A 24,903-nucleotide genomic window follows, 5' to 3' on the forward strand; every position below is an offset into this window, starting at 1 on the left:
CCTTGTCGGCATGCTGATATCTTCCACAGACGGAAGCGCCGCCGGGCTCCTTGAAGCAGGTCCGCAAGCTCCCCCATGCCATTCGGCAGGAGGCTCGATGGCCACAAGGCCTGAGCAACTCCGTGCATCACCTGCCGAGCACGCTCGTGCAACTGCGAAAGTTCTTGCAACAAATCACCTGCAGACATGGGCATCTCCTCTTCAGCGCGACCCGTTAACATTCCTGTAGGCAAAAAATTTCATTGAGACTTCCTCGCAGAACTATCACACAGTTTGCTTGAGCTCTTACCATAAATGCCGCGTCGAAGCTTTTTGTTCTCCTTCACGGAGTCCGCGAGTTGAGCGCGGACGTCCTTTAATTCCACGTCCAGATGGATATTGGCATCTTGTAGCTTATTCTTCTCTCGGTTCACCTGTGTAAGAACGCGCTCGCCTGCCTTTAGCTGCCGTTGGAGATGTGAATCGTCACCCATTACGCCCTCCGGATTCACCCTGGGATTGTCTGCAGAATCTTCTATTGGACTAACCGCACCAGCCATTTACTAACTGATAGGTCTGCGTATAATGGAAACAATTATTACCGGAGGGGGCCCTTCGGGATCCCTCTAACTTGGCCACCGCATCAGTCAACTGGGCTTTGCATGCCTCCAGCTCCCGCGCCAATTGTTCGTTCTTGTCCACAAGGACCTGTGCATATATTGATCCTTCAAACAGTTGTCCCAACTATTCCAAGTCTCAGGGGCTACTACTATATATACTTATCAAAATTTCTTACCCGTATGTCTTTGGTATACTGGTTTGTCGCTTGAGCAAGCCCGCCTCGAGCAGCTCGGACATACACGTTCGCCGAATTGAAGGCATTAAAAGCCTCTTCGGAAAAGATGTTGTTCCGAAGGACGGCCCTCCGGCGCCAGTGATTCATGGCACTCTCCACTTCGGAGTTCGTGGCCGAACACATATCCGCACACTCCGTCGGTGGGCTATGCGGTGTTGGCCCCGTGTTCGCCTCCGCTCCCGAAGCCAGTTCTAGAACCCGGCTGGTGGAGGCGTGATTGATGGGGTCCCCGGATATAGTCCGGTTATTCCTCTTCCCGCCAGACACAAAGGGCGCAGTCATATTTCTTACTCTGTAAATTGCAGGGCAGGTCATTACTTTACCTCTGTAGCGGTGTGTCAACCCTCACCGCCTTCCTCTTGAGCCTGCCCGATCCGGACGCCCGTGGTTGACGAGTCCCTAGGGGCTCGGCCCTTCGCTCCGGCCGTCGTTTTTGCAAATAGAACGACGCCTCAATGGTAAATTACAATACCTGGGGGGAATCCTCTTCGGAGGATAGGGTTTTTAGCCTAGCTTACACGCGATGCAGGGAGTAGTCCGGGGTAGTCAGCCGTAATGGCCACTAGGGCGCCATCCCAGCTTGCCTGATAAAATAACCCGTTGACAAGCTCCACTGTAATATCCGGGTCTACCATGAGTCCCAGATCTAGGGCCCTTCCAGGGTCCTCTGGTTGCGGGGAGGGGCTGAAGATTCCCTCTACGGCCCTCCTTAGTTCCTGCTCAGAAGTATTGATGCACGTAATCTCAGCGGAAGGACGCTAGAGTAAGCAAAGCTGGGAAAATAATGGCAACTTACCCACTCTGGGGGGTTGTACATGGAGAATCCGTCCCGCGTTTTTATGTGGAGGAATTCCTCCTCTTCCCCTTTGTACAAATCGGACAATATCCTCGCCAAAGCAGCAGCGGAATCCAGACCCTTACGGCCACAACGGGTGGCGTCGTCTTCCCCGTTGAAATGCCACATGGGCTTCCCTCGATATTGGAGCAGTTGCACTCCTCGCCTTATGCATATCGCCATGACCTCGACTATCGTCAGTCCGGATTTGGCCAGCGACTTTATCCTGTTCATCAGGAGGTATACCTCCTTTGTGTCCTCTTCTTGAGGACCTCGAGGGCGCCAGCTTAAGCGTTCCCTCGGCGGGGTGTTGCTGAACTTGGCGAGATCTATCCGGACTGGATCCGGAAGGGGAACGCCATTTATATAGAACCACTCTGAAGGCCAGTTTTCTGGTGCCTTCTCAGGAGTGCCGAACAGGTATCCGGTTTCGGCGATGCACCATACTTCGGCCCCGCCCACTTGACATAGGGACTCTCCCTGGGTGCGGGGGACAAGACAGAACAGCTTCCTCCATAATCCGAAGTGTGGTTTGCAGCCTAAAAATAGCTCGCAAAGGGCGACATACCCCACTATGTGCAAAATAGAGGCTAGGGTAAGATTGTGTAACTGGAGGCTGTAAAACTCTAGGAGCCCACAAAGAAACAGGTGGATAGGAAACCCGACGCCCCTCAGCAGATGCGAGATGAGGCATATCCACTCGTCCGGAGATGGGTTAGGAGATCCTTCAGCCTGTTCCCTTCCGTCATAAGTGGCTATTCCAGCTCGGACGGAGACCATGAACGCCGGCGGGAGAAACCCTTGGGTCTGTAGCTTTACCAAACGACTGTGAGGAACTGAGCACTCTCCCCATCCCCTGACTTAGAGTGAGGGGGCAAGCAGAAGAGTTGCGGCGACCGACCATGCTGGGATGGTTTTTTGTGAAGCACTCTAGGATGCTAGCTCAACAAAGAAGAGTGAGGCTTGGATCTGAGAATCCCTGCCCCTTCAAATAGACGATTGGCCCGGAGGATCGAGGGTGGAAAATGAAAAAATGACTCGACTCCTCGCATTTGCTCGACACGTGGAGATGGTCATTACTGAGGCGCTGAAGCCGAGGAGCACAACATTGATTGGAGGTCGGACACAAATCGTCGTAACATGTACTTTGGAGTATTCGAAGAAGGAACCCGCCTTGCAATGCCGTAGACAATACTGCGCGCCGGACTCATCGTCATTAAAGCCTGGTTCAGGGGCTACTGAGGGAGTCCTGGATTAGGGGTATCCGAACAGCCGGACTGTGTACAATGTCCGGACTATTGAAGCATGAAGATACAAGACTCAAGACTTCGGCCCGTGTCCGGATGGGACTCTCCTTTGCGTGGGAGGCAAGCTTGGCAATCCGGATATTATCTTTCCTTCCTTGTAACCGACTCCATGTAAACCCTAGCCTTCTCCGGTGTCTATATAAACCGGAGAGGTTGGTCCTTAGAAGGCTGATCACAATTACATTCATACCATCATAGGCTAGCTTTTAGGGTTTAGCCTCTACGATCTCGTGGTAGATCTACTCTTGTACTACCCATATCATCAATATTAATCAAGCAGGAAGTAGGGTTTACCTCAATCGAGAGGGCCCGAACCCGGGTAAACATCTGTGTCCCTTGCCTTGACGCACAGATCGAGACCCCCTACCCGAGATCCGCCGGTTTTGACACTGACAATCACCGTGCTGATGTGCTTCTTTGTAACATCAGACCCTTGTAATATTATTCTTGTAATAAGAGCTGATTTGTTCTATGTCAAGCAGTGTCGTATTCTAGAGACTTCTCCTTGATCTCTGGGCTGGAATACGGGGCATTCTGATTTCTCTGAGCCAGGATGCCACAGGCTACATGGCATAGCAGGTCGAGCAGGTGGCACCGTTTGAGTCAGGGGGACGTCGCCGTTCAGGAGGTGCTGGAGGTGGTCGCCAGAGCAGCCTGGTTCGCCGGCGAAGAGGACACACGGCGGAGGTGCTTCGGGCGTCGGTGGTTCCGGCGGTTTCCGGCGCGTGGGCGCCGACAACCCGAGGTGGCGGAGCTAGAGCTCGATCTCGAGCTCGGGATTCTCTAGGGTCAAATGGGTGGAGCGGGAGGTAGATTGGGGGTGCGGGTGAGCGACATGAAGTGAGAGAGGGGCTCGGCGTCGCCTTATATAGGCTCGTCGAGGTCTACCATAGGCGCGGCCTACTGCCGCTCGCGGGATCGCCTTGGGTGGCCATTAGAGAGGGAATGGAGGGCTCGGGGTGTTCGTGGGAGTGGTCTAGGGTGCCAGGGAGAGAGAGGAGGGGAGGGACAAGCTGCGGGCGGGCCACAAGAGCGGTGCGAGCAGCAGGAGAGAGAGGAGGGCGCATGAGCAAGTGGGCGGCCTGCTGGCGTGGAGCGAACGTCGAGGGGCATCGACTGGCAAGCGGGGGAGGCTCGAGGTGGTTGGGAGCGCGGAGTAACGGTCGGGTGCCCTGCCAGGCGCTCCAGAGCGCGACTTTGGCCGGCATCCGCAGTTTTCCCGTGTCCTCGCACGTCCACTTGCGTCTGGCAGCTGAAGGGGGCATGGGCAAAAGCTGGGGATAGCCTTGGATCCTCTGGAAAGCTGAGGGAAGAGAAGGAGGCCGAGAGAGAGGGAGGAATCCACCGTCCAGAGAAGAAAAATGGGGTTCTCCCCCCCTTCATCATTGCTTCCTCAGGTAGAAAAGAATCCAGGTTCTAGAGGGGAACTAGGAGGGGTTGTGGTAAAAAGTAGAGCTCATGGAGATTACTGGAAGAGGCCAAAACAAGGTTTTTAGTTAACATGCAGAAGGTGTTTAATATGATTTTGGGGTACTTGCACTAAGTTCCTTCTTGTGCCACTTGGCAGGGGTGTTTTTCATGACAAAATGACAGGGTAGAAGGAAGATGAGCTCATTTGGGAGAGTTTGCTAATGTAACTTTGGCAAATCCTAGAAATTAGCAGAAATGAACTTGTGTAGATCTAGTTGAGCAAATCACTTCCCCTTAATGCACCACTTGGTGTAGTAGCCTCATTTGGTCCTGTGAACATGCTCACAAAAGTTGGGGCCAAGGAGATAAAGTTGGTAGTACAAAGTTGTTCGAATTTGATTCTAGTCAGAGAGGGTTTGGGGACATTTTGGTGAACCAAAATGACCTTAATTGAGATGAGGCTTTGCAAGGTGATCACCATATGCATTTGTGACTCGTTGGATTTTCCTTCGATTTATTGGAAAATACTTTTTGTAGAAATATTTCAAATAATTGAAATGGACAGAAATGGTTTTGGAGGGTTTTTCCCAATATTTTGAACATGATCATGTGTTGAAACCCTTATATAAATGAAAATATATGTCCACTGAGTTTCCCTGATTTTATCAATTATTTTGACACACATAACTAATTTTAACCTGTTAAAGACCATTTCTGGCCTTAAAAAAAGCCTTTAAATAAAATAGGAAAACTACTTCTAAAATTATATTTTTGTGGTTTATGGGAGTCCTATATCTAATAGATTTCAAATATACCCTTTGAAATATTTTTCATACCCCAAATCAGTCACTTGCAGTGCAAACCTCAGTTCAGGGTTTTTTGGAAAACTAATTCTTGAAAATTCTATTTGACCAAATTATTTTTGTAAGAAAATACTATACTACACTATACACATGGCATGATCATTGGGCAGAGGTTTGGGGCAAGGAGATGAAGTATACAAGGTGGAGTTGTGTTGACTTTAAAGAGCAGTTGAAAATCCAGAGAGAGAAAACCAACTCCAAATAAAAAGCCAAATAATGCAAAAGTTTTTGTTGGTCCAAATTTTCATGCTTTACTAATGCAAATGACATGTTACAAAATGCAGGATGTGACAAAGTCCTTCGTGCGTGATGACCATGATGGGATAGACATGGTTGCTTCTTCATGCACCCTTCATGGGTGGAGCCCTCCGTGGACTCGTGCAGCCGTTACCCTTGGTGGGTTCAAGTCTGCATCAACGTGGAAGTATGATAGCACCACCTATCGGTACCACGCCAAAAATCTCCGTGTCAACAATGCGTTTGCTCCCTCCAAACTCCTCCCATTTACTTTCTTGCAAGTTGCATGCTTTACTTTCCACTGCCCATATACTCTTGCATGCTTGCTTTAATTGTATTGAGATTGCTTGACTTGTGCTAATTTGCTAAAATCTGCCAAGAACTAAAACTGGGAAAAGGTTAAGTTTTTATTTGGTCAAGTAGTCTAATCACCCCCCTCTAGACATACTTTTGATCCTACAAGTGGTATCAGAGCTTTGGTCTCCATTTGCCTTGATTTCCATACCTTTGGTGATCATAGACTTGGTTTCACATCCTAGGAGAGTATGGCGTCTAGCAAGGGAAATTACCACCGAAGAGGTCCTTACTTTGATGGTACTAATTTTGCTAGTTGGAAACATAAGATGAAAATGCATATTCTTGGACATAACCCCACCGTTTGGGATATTGTGTGTATTGGTTTGCAAGGTGAATTCTTTGATAGGAGAGAGCCAAACTGTGAAGCTACCGCGGAAGAATTGAAGATGTTGCAATACAATGCTCAAGCTTGCGATATCCCCTTCAACGGATTGTGCCCTGAAGAATTCAACAAAATCAGCCGTCTTGAGAATGCAAAGGAAATTCAGGATACTTTGATTGATATGCACGAAGGTACCGACTCCGTCAAGGAATACAAGCTGGATGTGCTTCAAAGTCAATTTGACAAGTTCAAAATGAAGGATGGTGAAGGTGTCGCTGAAATGTACTCTAGGCTTGCTCCCATCACAAATGAGATTGCCGGCTTAGGAAGTGAAGAGATGACCAACAAATTCATCATTAAGAAGATCTTGAGAGCCTTGGATGTAAAATATGATACCATGTGCACATTGATCCAAATGATGCCAAATTACAAAGATCTCAAGCCAACCAAAGTCATTGGATGAATTGTTGCTCATGAGATGTCACTGAAGGACAAAGAAGAACTTCACAACAAGTCTAGTGGTGCTTAGAAAGCCTCATGTGATGCTCCTACATCATCAAATGAGAAACAAGCCTTCAGTGAAGAATTGAGCTTAATGTTGAAGAACTTCAACAAATTCTACAAGAGTATAAGCAAGGAAAGAAGTTCCAAGTCAAGGTCCTACAATGACAAAAGAACTTCTAGTCGTGAGAGAAATTGCTACAATTATGGAAGACCCGGACACTACTCCAATGAGTGTACAACTCCCTACAAAAGAAGAGAAGACTCACCTAAAAGGAGAAGCAAAAGGGAAGAATCACCTCCAAGAGAGAGAAGGAGTAGAGATCATTGCTATGAACGAAGAACCTCTCGAAGAAGCAAGGATTCGGAAAGGAAGGACAAATCATTAAGGATCTAAACAAAACAAAGACATCAAGATCATGTTGCTGAATGGGTATCCGTTTCCGACTCCGACCACCACTCCGAGAGAAGTTATCACTCTGACTCCGAATATACTCAAGATGAAGGTATTGTCGGTCTAGCAGTTGTGTCAACCAACTCCAATGACAAATTTGACACACCAAATGAAGGAATTGGGAGATGCTTCATGGCTAAAGGCCCCAAGGTAACACACCCCAAGTATGTTGATTTCAATAGTGATGAAGATGACTTTCTAGGTGATGATGATTTACTTGTTGACAACTCTAGTGATGAATATTATGATGAAACGTCAATTAATCATGTTAATCAAGAAAAAATGAATGACAATGATAAGAAGGAGATTGAGCATCTAACTAAAGAACTAAACACTCTTAAGTTAGGTCATGAAACTACTTTAGAAGATTATCGAGAACTTTTAAAAACTCATGAGAAGTTACGCTTCGAAAATCTCAATCTTGAGCAAGATCATGGGTTCTTAAAGGCCGTCAAAGTTCTTCTTACATTGCTAAGCATTTACTCTTGTCTACTTACATGCCACAAGTAAAATCTAGCAACAAGAACAAGAAATATTCTTGTTCTAGTAGTAACAATAATCATGCTAAATCCAATATTGTTGCTACTAGTAATTCTCTTGATTCCACTAATGACTCTCTTAGCCAAGTTACACTTGAGCAAGAAAATAGCTTATTGAAGGGAATTATAGAGAAAGGTGTTTAAAAAAGCCTTGCCGGAAGTAAGAAATTTGAGGAAATTGTACACAAGCAAGGGAGGCACCAGAAGAATCAAGGTGTTGGTTTTGAACGAAAGTTCAATGCCAATGGAGTTGAGTGGGAAGAAGATCAATACCCCAAGAAAAAGTTTGTTCCTCAACAAGAGAAGTATGACCCTACTTCCTTCAAGGGGACACAAGCTCAAGATGATCTTCCACCACAAGACCACAAGCTAAAAGGCAAGGACAAGCTTCAAGAGGAGATTGATGCATTTGAAGATGCTCCGAAGGCCTTGGTCAAGTGGGTTCCCAAGACTACATCAAGTTCTACTTCATCAAGTACATCTACAACCCCAAGAATTCCCATCAAGATGATGTGGATCCCGAAGAAGAAGAATTAGAGAGTTATTGAGGGTGACTCTGCCAGCATACTCCACTCATATTCATTTTGGTAAGGACAAGTGCAAACAAGTTCCACTTCTTGCACTAGTTCAGGGAGTCACAAACCCTCTTGTTGGTAAGACAAGGGACAAGATAACCTAATGCTATCATGGACATCATCACGCGTGTGCTTCACGCTATGTCTATGGATATCCTTGTTTGTTCCTTGTGGGACTAACCCATGTAGGTATTGAAACTGCAACTCACTCCAATGGATTGCTTCAAATGATCTACATCAACAATGAGCATCCATATCTTTGATATCTACATGAAGTCATCATCGACAAAACCCAAGGTTAGTTCATCCCTCTTAGCGGGGATATCACATCTAGGGGGAGCTTTACTCTAAGAATTGAGCTAAAGCAACTCTAATGGTGTGAACACAACAATGCATTATGTAAAAGTGGTAACCCCACTTGTGCTTAAATGATGAGTATGACCTATGATCAAATGTTCTCATTCGACTCCTAAGTCAATATACTCATATATAGATGACCTAGTCATCGCCAATTGCTTGATAGATGCTAGAGTGATTGTGCATGCTTTTCCACATATTTCATTTGCTATTTTATCGTGTGAGCATGTTGGTTGCATACTTTTCTCATTCGAGGACATCCATTTGTTTCTTTGATTGTTTGGATTTTCTTCTTTTTGCCAAATGGATGGACAAGAATGCCTAATAACCCCCTCTAGCCATCTACACTTTTCTCTTCTCTAACACTATTCATGCTACATCATAAAGTTTGATCTAAGTCAAATTCAAACCCTTGGTGTGAGGAGCACTCGGAGTCCTGTTTTGTCATAGACTTAAAACTTACAAAACATCTCTGTGTATTTCGGTCTGACCGACTCCTCCACTTCGGTCACACCAAGTTCAGTGGGTTGATCAAGTTTTCAATCTCGGTGCAACCGATTAGAAGTTTTCGATCTCACAGAGTTGCAGTAATCGCTTGCGATTCTGCATCTCGGTGCCACCAAGTTGTTCCACTCGGTCACACAAACAGTGCTAGGATATATATACTGACGGGTCAGAATTTGGAAATTTCTCCAAAACCTCTTCGCCTGCGCGTGTCCTGCTCTGCCGCCTGGGTCTCCGGATCGTCTTCTCATCGCCAGCGACCTCCCGCCATTGGTCTTCACCGCTGTCAAAGGAAACCCTCTGTTGGTGCCATACCGAGCTCATCGCCAAGCTAGGGTATGAGGTCATCTCCTTGCGCTTTCTTTTAACTCCGATTCCTAGCACAAGGGCAATGCCAAGTTTCTTTCCAAGTATGAGATTAATCTATCCATAGAAAACATCCTCTAGATTAGATTTGAGTTGAAAATTTAGGGTTAGGTTTCCGCCGGACTCATCTCGGACCGACCGAATTGTAGGAATTGGTCCCACCGATTTGGCTTAGGCCAGTGCACTAGTGATTTTCGGTCTGACCGAAAGTTGCATATCAGTGTGACAGATACCAGGACTTTGTGAAACCCTAGCAAACTCGGAGTCACCGAACCGTGTCTTAGTCTGACCGTTTCCACATGTTTAGACTCCAAAGTTTCTTTAGTGCCACCGAGCTTTACAAATCGGTAGCTCCGAAATGCTTCCTGCAGAAAATTAAAACTAAGTTTTTGACTCATTCTTTTTGCAAAAACTCTGCACTTTGTGATGCTCATCCACTCTATCTCATATACAACTATTCACAGGGTCAGTTCTCAGCTTGATGTGTATAATGCCTAATCAAAGTGATACTCAAAACAAGTCAGAGGAGAAGATGGACTTAAGTGAGGGCACTAGTCCCTCTAGAAGCTATGATGAAGGTAGGAAGAGCACTCCAAGCAACCTGCCTAAGGCTCAGACTAGGCAAAGAAAGAAGAAAATATTAGACTCTAAAGATGAGGACTTTGAGTTTGAGGAAGTCAACTCAAAGAAGGAAGTTCTAAAGAAAGAATATGGTGATGCTGCTTCCACCAAGCCAGGAAAGAATGTGAAGGCCCCTGCCAGGACAGTACCTATGTGTAAGGCTAGGGGAGCAACTCAAAAGACCATGACACTCTCACTTGAGCAAAGATCAGGTGAAGAAGGGAAGAAGAGAGTCAGAAAAACCACAGCTAGAGTTCTTGGAAACCCATCTATGAGGAGAGACTCAGCCAGTGAGGAGGAAGAGGAAGAAGAAGATGTTGCACAAGAACCTCCAGCTAAGTCTTAGAAGCTGATAGGGGATGCCATCAAGTCTGGGGCAGCTCCTTCAAAGCCCAAGACAGCCCCCAAAGCTCTAGCTCAAGCTCCAAAGAGAAGCACCAAGAACATACCTGCTGCAGAGAAGAACAAGTGCCCAGTGCCTGAAACTGCAGAAGATGCTGAAGCTCCAGTGCTTAGGAAGCTTGAACCTAAGATTCCAGACCATAATGACAGTCACCCAGTTGCTGAAAACATGAAGGAGAGAAAGGATGCAGGTCTGAGAAGATGGAGACAAGCAGGTCCATATGTTGTGAGAAGGAGGACTGTAGTAGATTACAGATTCCACACCTAAGAGCAACAAGATTTTTATGAGACAGTTTTGCTGGACAAGAAGCCCATTGTAAGTGACATGAGATGGGTTGATTGGAAATACTTTGATGCAAATGCAGATCACTTCCCAGGAGTGCATGAAAGCTTTAAGGCCAATGGTGTTGATGACTTTGTTGGTCAAGAAATGACAAAGTGGAATGATGAGCTCATTATGCAATTCTACTCAACAGCTCATTTTTATCCTGATGGAAGGATTGTGTAGATGACTGAAGGTCAAAGGCACCAATCTACAATTGATGAGTGGTCCAAGCTCATAAATGCACCTGAAGAAGAAGAGAATGGCATTGATGTCTATGCTGACAAGAAGGATCATAACTCCATGGCCAATATGTATAAGGAAATTCCAGATAAGGTCTTTTGGAAACACATAAGTTTGGGTCAGCCTACTACTTGTTGTCTGGTTTGCCCACATAAACACCATATTTAGGCACACTCTCTTGCCCAAATCTAGAGATCACAGGATGATCAGAGGCCATTCCATCAACTTGGTACAGCTGTTTGATGTTGTGCCACAAAAGGTCAAGGTTATGAGCTTGATTGTTGAGACAATCAAGAGGAAAGCAGCCGGACAGAAAAGATCATGTGGGTATGCACCACACATTCAAATGCTGATCAATTCCAAGATGAAGAAGGGAGTGTATCTGTTGGATGAAGAACATCTCCCTTTGTGGCCTGACTTTGAGGACAACACAGTTGTCATGGATGCTGAAGATCCCACTTCAGTTGAAGCTCATGAGAAGAAGGAGAAAGCCAAAGCAGAGAAAGCAACAAAGATGCCCACTGCTCCAGAAGCTTCAGAAGTGTTTCTCAAATCAAAGCAAGACCAGCTTGGATATCTGATTCAAGCAACCTTGAAGATTGAGAAAGGACTGGCCACCCTGACTCAGAACCAGGAGAGCTTGGAGAGGATCATCGAGACAAAATTCTATGATCTGTACTTGAAAGTGACTGAGATACAGACAACAGTTGAAGAGCTCCAATAAACAGAGGAGAGGAAGAGCAAAGCAACTACACAGGTGTTCCATAGAGTACCTAGAGGACAGACGTCTGCAGTAGTGCCAGTGCCAGACACAAGAGCAACAGCTTCAGCACCTGTAGACATAGCTCTAGTTTCCCCTCCAGTGCCAACCCCTCCAGCTCTAACATCTTCAACTGATTCTTTCGTCCTTGGAGTCATCTGAACACCTCCTTCCGAAGATCAACCTAGAGATACACATATCACTATGCATTTTCAAGCTTTTTAGTAACTTGTTGCCAAGGGGGGGGGGAGTGTATAGATCATAGGCTTCGGAGAGAGAGATTTGTCTCTTCTTGCTACTCATTTGTTTTGCTTGCTTGGTTGAGATACTTTTATGCCTCTGTGTGAGATACCTTGTATGATCGATCATATCATACTTTATGCTTATGCCTGAACGATGACACTATCTATCTCTTGTATGATCATTCACTTTGCCTTGGTGATGAGTGCTTGTTCTTATCTCTTATTATTTTGAGCTCTCCACCAAGTTGTATGTGACATGGAAGAGTAACCCATGATCCTAACAGATTGTGCATTTGTAGTCCAAAGAAAATTTTAAACAATGCACAAATTTAGGGGGATCTCTTACTTATCACATACTTCTCAAAGCAACAATGTACTTCATTATTATTATCTTTTGTCGAAGCTTTGATCTATATGTTGTCATCAATTACCAAAAGGGGGTGTCGGTGTCAAAACCGGTGGATCTCGGGTAGGGGGTCCCGAACTGTGTGTCTAAGGATAATGGTAACCGGACGCAGGGGACATAATGTTTACCCAGGTTTGGGACCTCTCCATGGAGGTAATACCCTACTTCCTGCTTGACTGATGTTGATGAATATGAGTATTACAAGAGTTGATCTACAATGAGATCGTAATGGCTAAACCCTAGAAGTCTAGCCTATGAGGTTATGATTGTTGTGGCTAAACCCTAGAAGTATAAACCCTCCGGTTTATATAGACACCGGGGGGACTAGGGTTGTACAAAGTCGGTTACAGAGAATCTACTTATCCGAATCGCCAAGCTTGCCTTCCACGCAAAGGAGAGTCCCATCCGGACACGTGACAAAGTCTTCTATCTTGTATCTTCATAGTCCAACTGTCCGGCTGTCCGAGGACCCCTTAGTCCAGGACTCCCTTAGTAGGCCCTGAACCAGGCTTCATTGACGATGAGTCCGGCGCGCAGATTATCTATGACATTGCAAGGCGGGTTCCTTCTCCGAATACTCCAACATAGTCTTCCAAACACAAGAAACGTGTCCGGCTCTGCAAAACAAGTACCATACACAACCGTAGAGAGTATAATATTTCACGAGTCTAATCCGCTGACAACTTTTTTATAGCGTGACATCACGCCACTGCCTGATCATCATTCGAACCGTTTTTTAGCCTGCCCTGTATTTCAAGGTGCATTTTCACTGGCACGTCTTGTCGAAGCAGAGATGATGTCCCCTTATCACGGGATTCTCATCAATACGGGCATGGGTAACCCAACCGTGCCATCTGCACGGCGCTTGGGGAATAGGCGGATTTTAAGGCGAGCTGGGAGGCGCATGACTTTTACTGCCTTTATAAAGGGATAAGGAGTCATCCTTGTTCACCCACGCCTTCTCCTTCTTCTGCCCATCCATTCTCGAGCTCTAGCGCACAAGCTCTCGTCTTCTTGGCCCAAAAAAGCACTCCAATCATGTTCGGATCAGGAGCTGGAGGCAAGTAGATGGCCTCCTCCGTCAAATAAGGACATCAAGGAGCTCCGAGAAGCCGGGCACCTGGCCCAGGAGATTGTTCACTAACTTCCGTCCAAGGGACAAATTGTCCCTACCCCAGAGCCCCATGAGAGGGTAGGTTTTCTCACACAGTTCGTCCGCGGGCTGGGATTCCCTCTCCACTCGTTTGTCCGCGGACTGATGTTTTACTACGGGCTGGACTTCCATCATTTGGCCCCCAACTCTATCCTCAACATCTCGGCATTTATTGTCATGTGCGAGGCCTTCCTCTGCATCCCACCTCACTTCGGATTATGGCTTAAGACTTTCAACGTGAAGCCCAAGGTGGTGAGCGACCAACAAGCGGAGTGCGGAGGCGCCATGGTGGGCAATATGCCAAATGTCACCTGGCCCGAAGGCTCCTTTGTGGAGACTATAAAGGGGTGGCAATCTGGGTGGTTCTACATCACCGAGCCGCATGACACCAACTGGGCGGCGACCCTCGAATTACGATCTAGAGTCCCAATGCAGCTCACCTCCTGGCAAGAGAAGAGCCTGGCCTGGGGCTCTTTGTACGAGCTGACGGGGCTCCATACATGTGTCCAGAACATGATAAGCAAGAGAATCAAACTTTTCATCGTGGTCCAGGTTATGCTCGTCCGCCGGATCCTTCCGTGCCAGCGCCGGACATGCAATTTCTGGGAGTTCGACCTGGCTAAGCACCAGACGTGGCTGGAGCTCTTCGGCATGATGCACAAAGACGTCTGGAAGGTGCTCTTCAAGGCCGGAGAGGTACCACCACACACAACCCAGGATCGTGGGCTTAGCTCAAAACGTTGGGCTAATTCGGTAAGTTCTTTCATGTTTTCAAGGTATACCCTTTACTAGCATATTTGAGGGAGGAATCTAAGCCTCCCTACCAATTTTTTCAAGCATGGATAGAGATAGCGGAGCGGATTAACTGTCCGGCTCCGCTTCTCGAAGATCCAGAAACCCCTCTTCTAACGAAGATGCTGTTTCCGGCGCCTTATGAGGTGCTAGAGAAGAAGGCCAAAAAGAAGGCCCCGGGTACCAGAAGTGGTCTCCATCGCAAGGGCACTTCGGACGTGACGTCCAAAAACGTCGAGACGCACTCCTCGACCAAAGACGACGAGGAAGAGGAGAAGGAAGAAGAAATCCATTCCCCCCTACTGGGGGGAGAAAGAAGAGGACGGCCTCCACACATGGGGAGGCCGAGGCGTCCAAGAAGGGGAAAACTTCCCTTTCGCACAACTCCGCAGCGGCCACCAACAGCGGCGGGGAGCGGGAGCCCAGGGTCAAGCCGCTAGCCAACTCGTAAGTGTCTGGACACAATAATATATCCGACATTTTTACTTTATTGTTTTTAATGAGATGGATCGTGCACTTGCAGCCCAGCCCAGTCCAACATCGCGCTGTCCTCCTCTTCGGAGGGATCGCTAGACCCGTCCGCGATGAACAACACGTCCCTTCCGACGGCCTCCTCCCCCAAGGCTGCGGACAAACACCAAGGTGTTGTCTCGAAGGATCCCAGGCCAGGGGAGGATCAAGAGGCCGTCCCGGTGGTTCCGGAGGGTAAAACCCCAGTTGCCGAAGTCATGGGGGGATAGACCCCTAAGGACACCAGCGATGGGGGCCGTATCTAATTCGGCCTGCAGCCGAATACAACTCCGGAGACCCATGTGGCTCCGGATTCTGGCATGCCGCCTCTTTTGAACGAGGGGGGTGCACCAAATCCACCCTTGACCTCTATCCATCCAGAGACACCGGATAGATTGCTGGAAGCACTGCGAGGTGCTTCCATTGTTGAAGAACACCGTACTCTTATGAGTACGGTGATTGAGAAGATTCAGTCCGCCAAAAGCGGACTGGCCGAAGCCTGCACTAGCCTTCTAACAGGCTTTGAGGTAAGCAATGTAATTGGAAAAAGAATGTCATAGCTTAGACAGTAGCCCCTGATACTCTGTCCGGTGTTTGGAAAGAAAAGCCGAATAGAGGATCAAATAATTTTCGCAGGAGTCTAATCTAATATGTCTATGTGAATAAGTAGGCACGCTGCTGGCTGCGACCGTTCACATTGCGGAAGTCTCAGAATCTGGAGCGGGCCGAGGAAGAGCTCGGCCATGTGAAGAAGCAGTTGGAGGACAGCCAAGGTATGCTATAACCTGTGCATATGTTTAGGAAGGATGAATGGTTCATGCTAACTAAAGTGTCATGAACTTTATTAGGGAGCCACGACCGAGGTGGCGGCCCTCAAGAAGGCGTTAGCCGAGGCCGAGGACAAAGCGGCCAAGGAACACGCCGCGCGTGAAAAGCAGGAGGCCCGGGTCAGCGAGGTCCACCAAGAGCTCTAGGATACCGTCAAGAAGTATGAGTCCTTTGAGTGTGATTTTATGGATCAAGAGTCCGAACTAGCCCAGGCCTGCCAAAGCGCGCTAGATGCCCGAGCCGAAGCCCATAGCGCCCTCCAGGAAATCCAGGCAGGCAAGAAAATCGTGGCGGGTAAGGCTTTTATAATGCAGAGCAAATATGTGAAGGAAAGGTTCCGCTTACTTACTTGGATTTGGAGTTCTCCTGGGGTGTTTGCGGATCTTCCGCACAACATATCAAATGCTGCAGAGTTCTATCGAGACGAAGAAGGGAGCTCTACGGATAAGTTGTTCTGGTCCCAATATCTTGGACTAGAACATCCAGTGCCCTTTAGCGACCAGCTGAAACAGCTGGTCGAGCTGCATAAAGCGGCCGAACTAGCCATGAAGGACCTAATAGTCTGCCTATGGCCTGTCGAGCCCTTTCCCAGCAGCTACTTCAGACTCCCACGGCTTGAAGCCATCAAGCGGTTGGTCTGTATCGAAGGCGCACGGATGGCCTTTGCCCGTGCTAAGACGCATTGGGCGAAGATGGACGCCACGAAGCTGATGACCGAGGGGCCGCCTGATGAGAAGGAGCACCACTAGCCCGAACTGTACTTTGAGAGTGTCCTGGAGGGATCCCGCCTTGTGGCAGAGCAATGTTCTAAGGATATCATATTCCCATGAATACATTCATTTTATCCTGTCCTGTAATATGAAACAAGATCTTTATGTAATATAATGGTTGTTTATTTAAAATTTTACCTCATGTGCGACCGTTTATGAAATCTGAGGGTTGGCCAGTCGTCGGCTTCTGCCCCCACGTAGATAATACGGGGGTGTTCGGGATAAATCTAAACACTCTTTACTCCACCTTTTGGTCCTTAAAGGAGGTGTTTAGCGCAACGTACAAGGCAATCAGACTATACAACTTTATCACCCTCACTTAGCCATAGGAGTTTGACAATGAAAATTTTGGTGCAGCCCCTGGTGTTCGGAAGGCCGAACTTGAGGCTATACACGCCTAATCGGATAAGAACCGATTTCTCGCATAATGCGGAAAAAATCTCTAAAGATTTGAAAACCTCTGGAACAACTGACCAGCTCTCGCCGCATCATGACTGTCAGTTTTCGGCTTTCTCTACTAAGGTGCTTGTCTGGAAGAACCGGGACACAATCGCAGTAGTTCTCCCTTTACTACTCTAGCCGATATAGCAGAACGTAAGGTAGTAAGCACAGCAGCCGGGCAACCCAACTATTGACCAAAGACATGATTCAGAGCCGATGCATATAATGCTATAAGTTCGGGGTGTCGAACTGTACCGTAAAAGTGTTCGGACTTTATTGTTGTATTGCGGGGCGTGATGAAGCCCTTGACGAAGTAACACATACCAGGGTGTACGGGTGCAAATAAGTAATAAATACAAAGACAAGGAAAGAATCAAGTAATAAGCAGACGCCACAAATATTGAGCCATGAACTATTTTTCATTGTAATTTGATTGATACGTCAAGGCGTATTTGTACAAGTAATGCGATAAGCAAAGTAGGCTATTTGACATGCCATGACCAAGAGCGAGCTGCGTGCGGGTATGTAAAACAGGTATAACGATCATTCGCAGAGACCACCTGGGGATTCCCTTGTATGACAAAGCTCCTCGACTTCTTGGTATATCCGTTCCGCTATAGGTCCGATGATCAGGTTATCAGAAAAGCCTCGAGGAGAGAGAAACCTGAATGAAAATGAAAATGTGAAGGTATACGGGTCCGGGAGCGGTTGAGCCGCATTGTAGACCTTGGTCTAGCTGTGCCTCCGTCCATGCCCATGGTATTTTGAGTGCGTAGTTATGTATGCGCGACACAAATTTCAACGCTTGATTGGGACTCGGACAGAGGCTGATTGCTAGTCGAGCTCTGGACGAGCTGGGCGGTCCTGCTGCAGAGTAGTTCGGACTCACTTAACGGTGTCTGGGGCTTTACTGCCGAATGGAGGTTCTGCCTAAAAAGGCTACTCTGTACTTCTGCTGCAAGGGCGGCGATGTGCTACTCAGTACGGAGGGAGTGCTCCGTATTTCCGTTGACCGTTATTACACCGCGTGGTTCAGGCATCTTGAGCTTGAGGTATGCGTAGTGCAGCACCGCATTGAATCGAGCCAATGCGGTTCGTCCGAGCAGTGCATGGTAGTCACTTCGGAAGGGGATGATATCGAAGATTAACTCTTCGCTTCGGAAATTATCCGGGGATCCAAAGACCACTTCTAGTGTGATTGAGCCCATACAACATGCCTCTACACCTGGTATGACACCCTTAAAGGTGGTTTTGTGGGCTTGATCCTTGAGGGATCGATACCCATTTTGCGCACTGTATCCTGATAGAGCAGGTTCAGGCTGCTGCCACCATCCATGAGGACTCGCGTGAGGTGGAATCGGTCGATAATTGGGTCAAGGACCAGTGCGGCTGAACCACCATGACGAATACTAGTCAGATGGTCCCTTCGATCGAAGGTGATCGTACAGGAGGACCATGGGTTGAACTTTGGGGCGATTGGCTCCATCGCGTAGACGTCCCTAAGTGCATGCTTTGCACTCATTCTTGGGGATATGGGTGGTGTATATCATGTTCACCGTTTTAACTTGGGGGGGATTTCTTTTGTCACCATGTGTTCGGTGGTCGGGGTTCCTCGTCATCGTCATCGCTTTGCGACCCTTTCTCCTTATTCTCGGCATTTAGCTTGCCGGCCTGTTTGAAAACCCAACATTCTTTGGTTGTATGATTGGCTGGTTTATCAGGAGTGCCATGGATTTGGCATGGTCGGTCTAGTATGCGGTCTAGACTGGACGAGCCCAGATTGTTTCTCTTAAATGGCTTTTTCCACTGACCGGACTTAGAGCCGCTGAATCCGGTGTTGACCACCGTGTCTTCGGTGTTATCACCATTGTTTCGACGCTTATGTCTATTTTGTTGGGGCTTGCCGTTGATGTTTCTGGATTTAGAAGTGCCATGTTCGCTTGTATTGTTGTTGCTACGGGCTAGCCAGCTGTCTTCGCCCGCACAGAAGCGGGTCATGAGTGCCGTAAGGGCTAACATGGACTTCGGTTTTTCCTGGCCAAGGTGTCTGGCCAACCATTCATCACGGATTCTGTGTTTAAAGGCCACTACGGCTTCGGCGGCTAGACAGTCGATGATCTGGTTCATTTTAGTTAAGAACCAAGTCCAGAATTTCCTTGCTGACTTTCCGGGCTATTGGATTATGTGACTTAAGTCATCGGCATCCGGAGGTCGGACATATGTGCCTTGGAAGTTGTCGAGGAAGGCGTCTTCCAAGTCCTCCCAGCTGCCAATGGAGTTTTCGGGCAGACTGTTCAACCAGTACCGAGGTGATCCTTTGAGTTTGAGTGGGAGGTACTTGATGGCATGAAGATCATTGCCGTGGGCCATATGAATATGGAGAAGAAAGTCCTCAATCCATGCCGCGGGGTCTGTTGTGACATCGTATGATTCGATGTTAACGGGTTTAAACCCTTTTGGGAAATCATGTCCCATTACTTCATCAGTGAAGCAAAGGGGGTGTGCGGCGCCTCTATATCGGGCCAAGTCATGACGTAGCTCGGATGGAGCTCGTCTGCGGTTTTTGGCCTAGACGTGGTTATGTTTGTCACGTTCAGCCGGATGGGCATCATCTGCGTTGAGGCACGCCCCTTGATCCGTAGATTGATCTTGTCTGACCTGCTCTCTTTTCCAAATCGTGTCGGAGGAGATATCCCTGAGCTGTTGTATTTATGTTTGTTCGACGAGGTAGTGCGGGCTGGTGTTCGGCTTGAGGTGCCGCTTTGTCCCGGCCACGTGGTGGTCGGTCAGCCGTATTGTACCTTGGCAGGAAGGGCTCCAGCTCCTCGTCATCGAACTGTGGTAACACTTTACGCTTCAGGTAGCTTTTGGTTGGGCGCTTGAGGCCATATTGCTCGGCTGCCAGGACATCACTCCATCTTTCATTGAGCAAATCTTGATCAGCTTGAAGCTGCTGCTGCTTCTTTTTCAGGCTTCTTGCAGTGGCAATTAGCTGATGCTTAAACCATTCCTGTTCGGCGGGCTCCTCAGGCATGATGAACTCTTCATCGCCGAGGCTCACCTCGTCCTCGGAGAGCGGATGGTAGTTGCTATCCTCCAAGTCTTCATTCATGGCCTGTTCGCCGGGGCTGAGTCGCCCATCCCCCCGTTCTTCCTACTCGGAGTTTGGCTGAATGGGGTCTTCGTTGTTTTCGGCACCGTCCGCAGTGTTATCCTCTTCTATGACGGTATTGCTGTTTTTACTATGGCGTGGCCTGGAGCGGCGCCGCTAACGTCGGCGCTTTTGCTGTATCTCAGGAGGTTTATCCTCGACAGGATTTTCATCGTTGCCGTTATTTTCTTTGGGTGCATCCACCATGTATATGTCGTACGAGGAGGTGGATGTCCAACGCCCTGTAGGCAGTGGTTCCTGATCCTCCCCAACATCGTCATCCATACCGTCGATGTCTTCGGAGTCATAGTCAAGCATGTCGGTTAAGTCATCGACAGTGGCTATAAATTGGGTGGTGGGTGGGACACAAAATTCTTCATCGTCCGCTTCCCACTCGAGCCGGACATAGTTCGGCCGAGAGTCCCCGGGCAAGGAGAGGGATTTTAATGAGCTTAACACGTCGCCAAAAGGCGAGTGCTAGAAGATGTCCACAGAGCTGAACTTCAACACCGGCGCCCAATCAGGTTCGATGGACGTGAATGCACGTGGTCCAAAACCCATGGCCGGAGATGAGTCCGAGGTTCCGGTGACACAAGCCTAGCTCGATGTTGGGTCTGTGTGCGGCTCGAGCGCCGCTTAGGCTATAGCCTCCGCGGCGGGGTTGAGCTTCCCGTCTTCGGACAACGCAGCCTGTTCCGGCACTAGGGCCAGGGCGGTTATAGGCGCTATCTCCTGTGTGCGGCCAGATGACAAATCTAGGTCATGTTCATCGTGGTGGCCGAGGACAACCGTCACGGGCTCAAATATGTCAAAGATCAAGTCTCTGCGGGTATCAGCCACAAAATTTATGCTTCCAAATCTGACCTGATGGCCAGGGGCGTAGCTATTGATCTCCTCTATATGGCCAAGCGAGTTGGCCCGTAGTGCGAAGCCGCCGAATACGAAGATCTGTCCGGGGAGGAAGATGTCCCCCTGGACTGCATTGTTGTCGATGATTGATGGAGCCATCAAGCCTATCACCAACGTCACAGAGGAACTCTCAATGAAAGCACCAATGTCGGTGTTAAAATCGACGGATCTTGGGTAGGGGTCCTGAACTGTGCGTCTAAGGCTAATGGTAACAGGAGGCGGGGGACACAATGTTTACCCAGGTTTGGGCCCTCTCCATGGAGGTAATACCCTACTTCCTGCTTGATTGATCTTGATGAGTATGAGTATTACAATAGTTGATCTACCACGAGATCGTAATGGCTAAACGGTAGAAGTCTAGCCTATGAGGTTATGATTGTTGTGGCTAAACCCTAGAAGTCTAAACCCTTCGGTTTATATAGACACCGGGGGGACTAGGGTTGTACAAAGTCGGTTACAGAGAAAGGAATCTACATATCCGAATCGCCAAGCATGTCTTCCACACAAAGGAGAGTCCCATTCGGACACGGGACGAAGTCTTCTATCTTGTATCTTTATAGTCCAACAGTCCGGCTAAAGTATATAGTCCGGCTGTCCGAGGATACCTTAGTTCAGGACTCCATCAGGGGGAGATTGAAAGTGCAACTAATCCCTGGGTGGTTTTGGTAATTCTTAACAACATATAGTTCATTGAACTAATGCTCTTTCAAGATGATCATTTCAGAAAGTTCAATGATTGGCATGGCATGGACTAGAGATGTGGACCCCTCAAAATGCAAAGGACGCATATTGGCAACAAGCTCAAAACTCTACATTTTCATTTTAGTGATCCAAGATCACATTCAGTCCATAGGAAAGCTAATACTATTAAAAAGGGATGAGGTGTTGCTTAATGGCTTGCTTGCTCAAAATGCTTAGTGAGATGCTCCAAAACCCTCAACCACTTTCTCACATCCACAAATGTCCTAAACCTAAAAGTCAAATTCGGCCCACACCGATTTGATCTATCCTACGCCATCGAGTTTCATTTGACATAGCCACTGCCACAAACCCTAGTTACTTCGGTCTCACCGATAGGGATCTCGGTCTCACCGAGATGGGATTGCAAACTCCCTATTTCCTGTATGTAACATATCGGTCTCACTGAAATGAGCAAATCGGTCCCACCGAGTGTGCATTGCAAACTCCCTGTTTCCTTTTCGTAACACTTTGGTTTCACTGAAGTGAGCGAATCGGTCCCACTGAGTTTATGCGATAAGTTACACCGAGATTACGTTATGCCCTAACCCTAGCATATCGGTCTCTCCGAGATGACTATATCGGTCCCATCGGAAACTCTAACATTCATATTTTTACGTGGATCGGTCTGACTGAGTTTGCTGATTCGGTCCCATCGAGTTTGGGAATCTGTATGTAACGGTTAGATTTTGTGTGGAGGATATATATACCCCTCCACCCATTCTTCATTCATAGAGGAGAGCCATCAGAACATACTTACACTTCCACCATTCATTTTCTCAGAGAGAACCACCTACTCATGTGTTGAGACAAAGATATTCCAATCCTACCACAAGAATCTTGATCTCTAGCCTTCCCCAAGTTGCCTTCCACTCAAATCATCTTTTCACCATAGAAAAATCTTTGAGAGAGAGAGAGTTGAGTGTTGGGGAGACTATCATTTGAAGAACAAGAGCAAGGAGTTCATCATCAACACACCATCTATTACCTTTTGGAGAGTGGTGTCTCCTAGATTGGTTAGGTGTCACTTAGGAGCCTCTGCCAAGATTGTGGAGTTGAACCAAGGAGTTTGTGAATGCAAGGAGATCGCCTACTTCGTGAAGATCTACCCTAGTGAGGCAAGTCCTTCATGGGCGATGGCCATGATGGGATAGACAAGGTTTCTTCTTCGTGGACCCTTCATGATGGAGCCCTCCATGGACTCGCACAACCATTACCCTTCATGTGTTGAAGTCTCCATCAACATGGATGTACAATAGCGCCACCTATCAGAACCATGCCAGAAATCTCCATGTCAACATTGCGTTTGCTCCCTCCAAACTCCTCCCATTTACTTTCTTGCAAGTTGCATGCTTTACTTTCTGCTTCCCATATAGTCCTGCATGCTTGCTTGAATTGTATTGAGATTGCTTGACTTGTGCTAAGTTGCTAAAATCTGCCAAGAACTAAGATTGGGAAACTGTTAAGTTTTTATTTGGTCAAGTAGTCTAATCACCCCCCCTCTAGACATACTTTCGATCCTACAATTACTCCTTGTAGTTTATGCTAGTTGGTTTATTCGATGGAAAATCATAAGTTCAGATCCTTAATGCATATTAATACCCCTATGATTATGAACATGAATATGATTTTTGAGTAGTTACATTTGTTCCTAAGGACATGGGAGAAGTCTTGTTATAAGTAATCATGTGAATTTGGTATTCGTTCGATATTTTGATGAGATGTATGTTGTCTCTCCTCTAGTGGTGTTATGTGACCGTCGACTACATGACACTTCACCATAATTTGGGTCTAGGGGAAGGCATTGGGAAGTAATAAGTAGATGGTTGGTTGCTAGAGTGATAGAATCTTAAACCCTAGTTTATGCGTTGCTTCGTAAGGGGATGATTTGGATTCATATGTTTCATGCTATGGTTAGGTTTACATTAATTCTTCTTTCGTAGTTGCGGATGCTTGCGAGAGGGGTCAATCATAAGTGGGATGCTTGTCCAAGGAAGGGTAGTATGTCGGCGTTCTGGGAACGGGGGTCCTTAGACTTGCCTGCCTGCGGCCTGCGGTGTGGCTCAACGAGTGGCCCAGTACGGCCCACCTTCATCAACCAAACACTCAAGACCCTCGCGAGGGGCCAAGCCTCGCGGGGTGGACGATGCAAGACCTCCTCAAGAGTGGCCTCACCAGGAAGGCTCAAGAGGAGGTGGAAAGATCAAGGCAAGGCGTACCTTGCGAGGTTCCCATGATGCAAGCCATGACAATCAAGACCAGGCGGGCGCCAGGCGGGCGCCAGCCCGCGCATTGTCCCCGTTTCCTCTTTGGAGCAAAGGGGGCAAGCGCAGGCGCGGAGTACCGAGGCATCAGGCAAAGGTTTCCATATCGGTGCAACAAGACCAAGACTAGCAGGACAGCAGGACGGAGGTCACCGTGGAGCCCAAGACGGCAACATCACCACTACCTTTGGCAGGCGAAGACCACCTTTAGTCAGGATAGCTTGTACTAGCTGTCCCCTTTCCAAATGGCCGTTGTTGGATCCCTTCCCGCTCAATATTTGGGAAGAGGACCAGGGCCTCTATAAATAGAGCTAGCCACCACAGTAGGAGGGGACAGATCATCTAGAGATGGATTGCATCCTTCCCAAGGAGAACACCACACTAGCTCAAGAACACCTCTCCTCGTGAGGCTGTTCTTCCCCCGTACTGTTCATCATTAGCCCAAGCAGCAATCCACCACCACACGCAGGAGTAGGGTATTACACCACCACGGTGGCTCAAAACTTTATAAATCTTGTGTCTCTTGTGCCGTGGGTTCATCGATCTATCTTAGGGATCGCGGCGAGGTTGAGAGCGAGATTCGGTAGGAGGAGATCTTCGTGCGCACCCCAGTGTTCGAACCTTAAGGGTTTTGCCGGAACCCGATATCCGACATTTGGCGCGCCAGGTAGGGGTGCACCGGAGCTCTTCCTTCCGTTGACCCACTCTCCACCAACACCGCACTTCACCCTCATGGCGGGCATCACGCCTCCGGCTCCGGCGGCCGGCACCAGCGCCGGGGCCAGGGGGCTCCAAGCCTTGGCCCCCGCCTTGCAGCAGGTGCAGTGGCCGCACAAGTTCAAGCCAGAGATTCCGCTGGGCTATGACGATGCGGCGGACACGCTGGCTT

The sequence above is a fragment of the Triticum dicoccoides genome, chromosome 2B (assembly GCF_002162155.2).
Source record: "Triticum dicoccoides isolate Atlit2015 ecotype Zavitan chromosome 2B, WEW_v2.0, whole genome shotgun sequence".
Taxonomy (NCBI): domain Eukaryota; kingdom Viridiplantae; phylum Streptophyta; class Magnoliopsida; order Poales; family Poaceae; genus Triticum; species Triticum dicoccoides.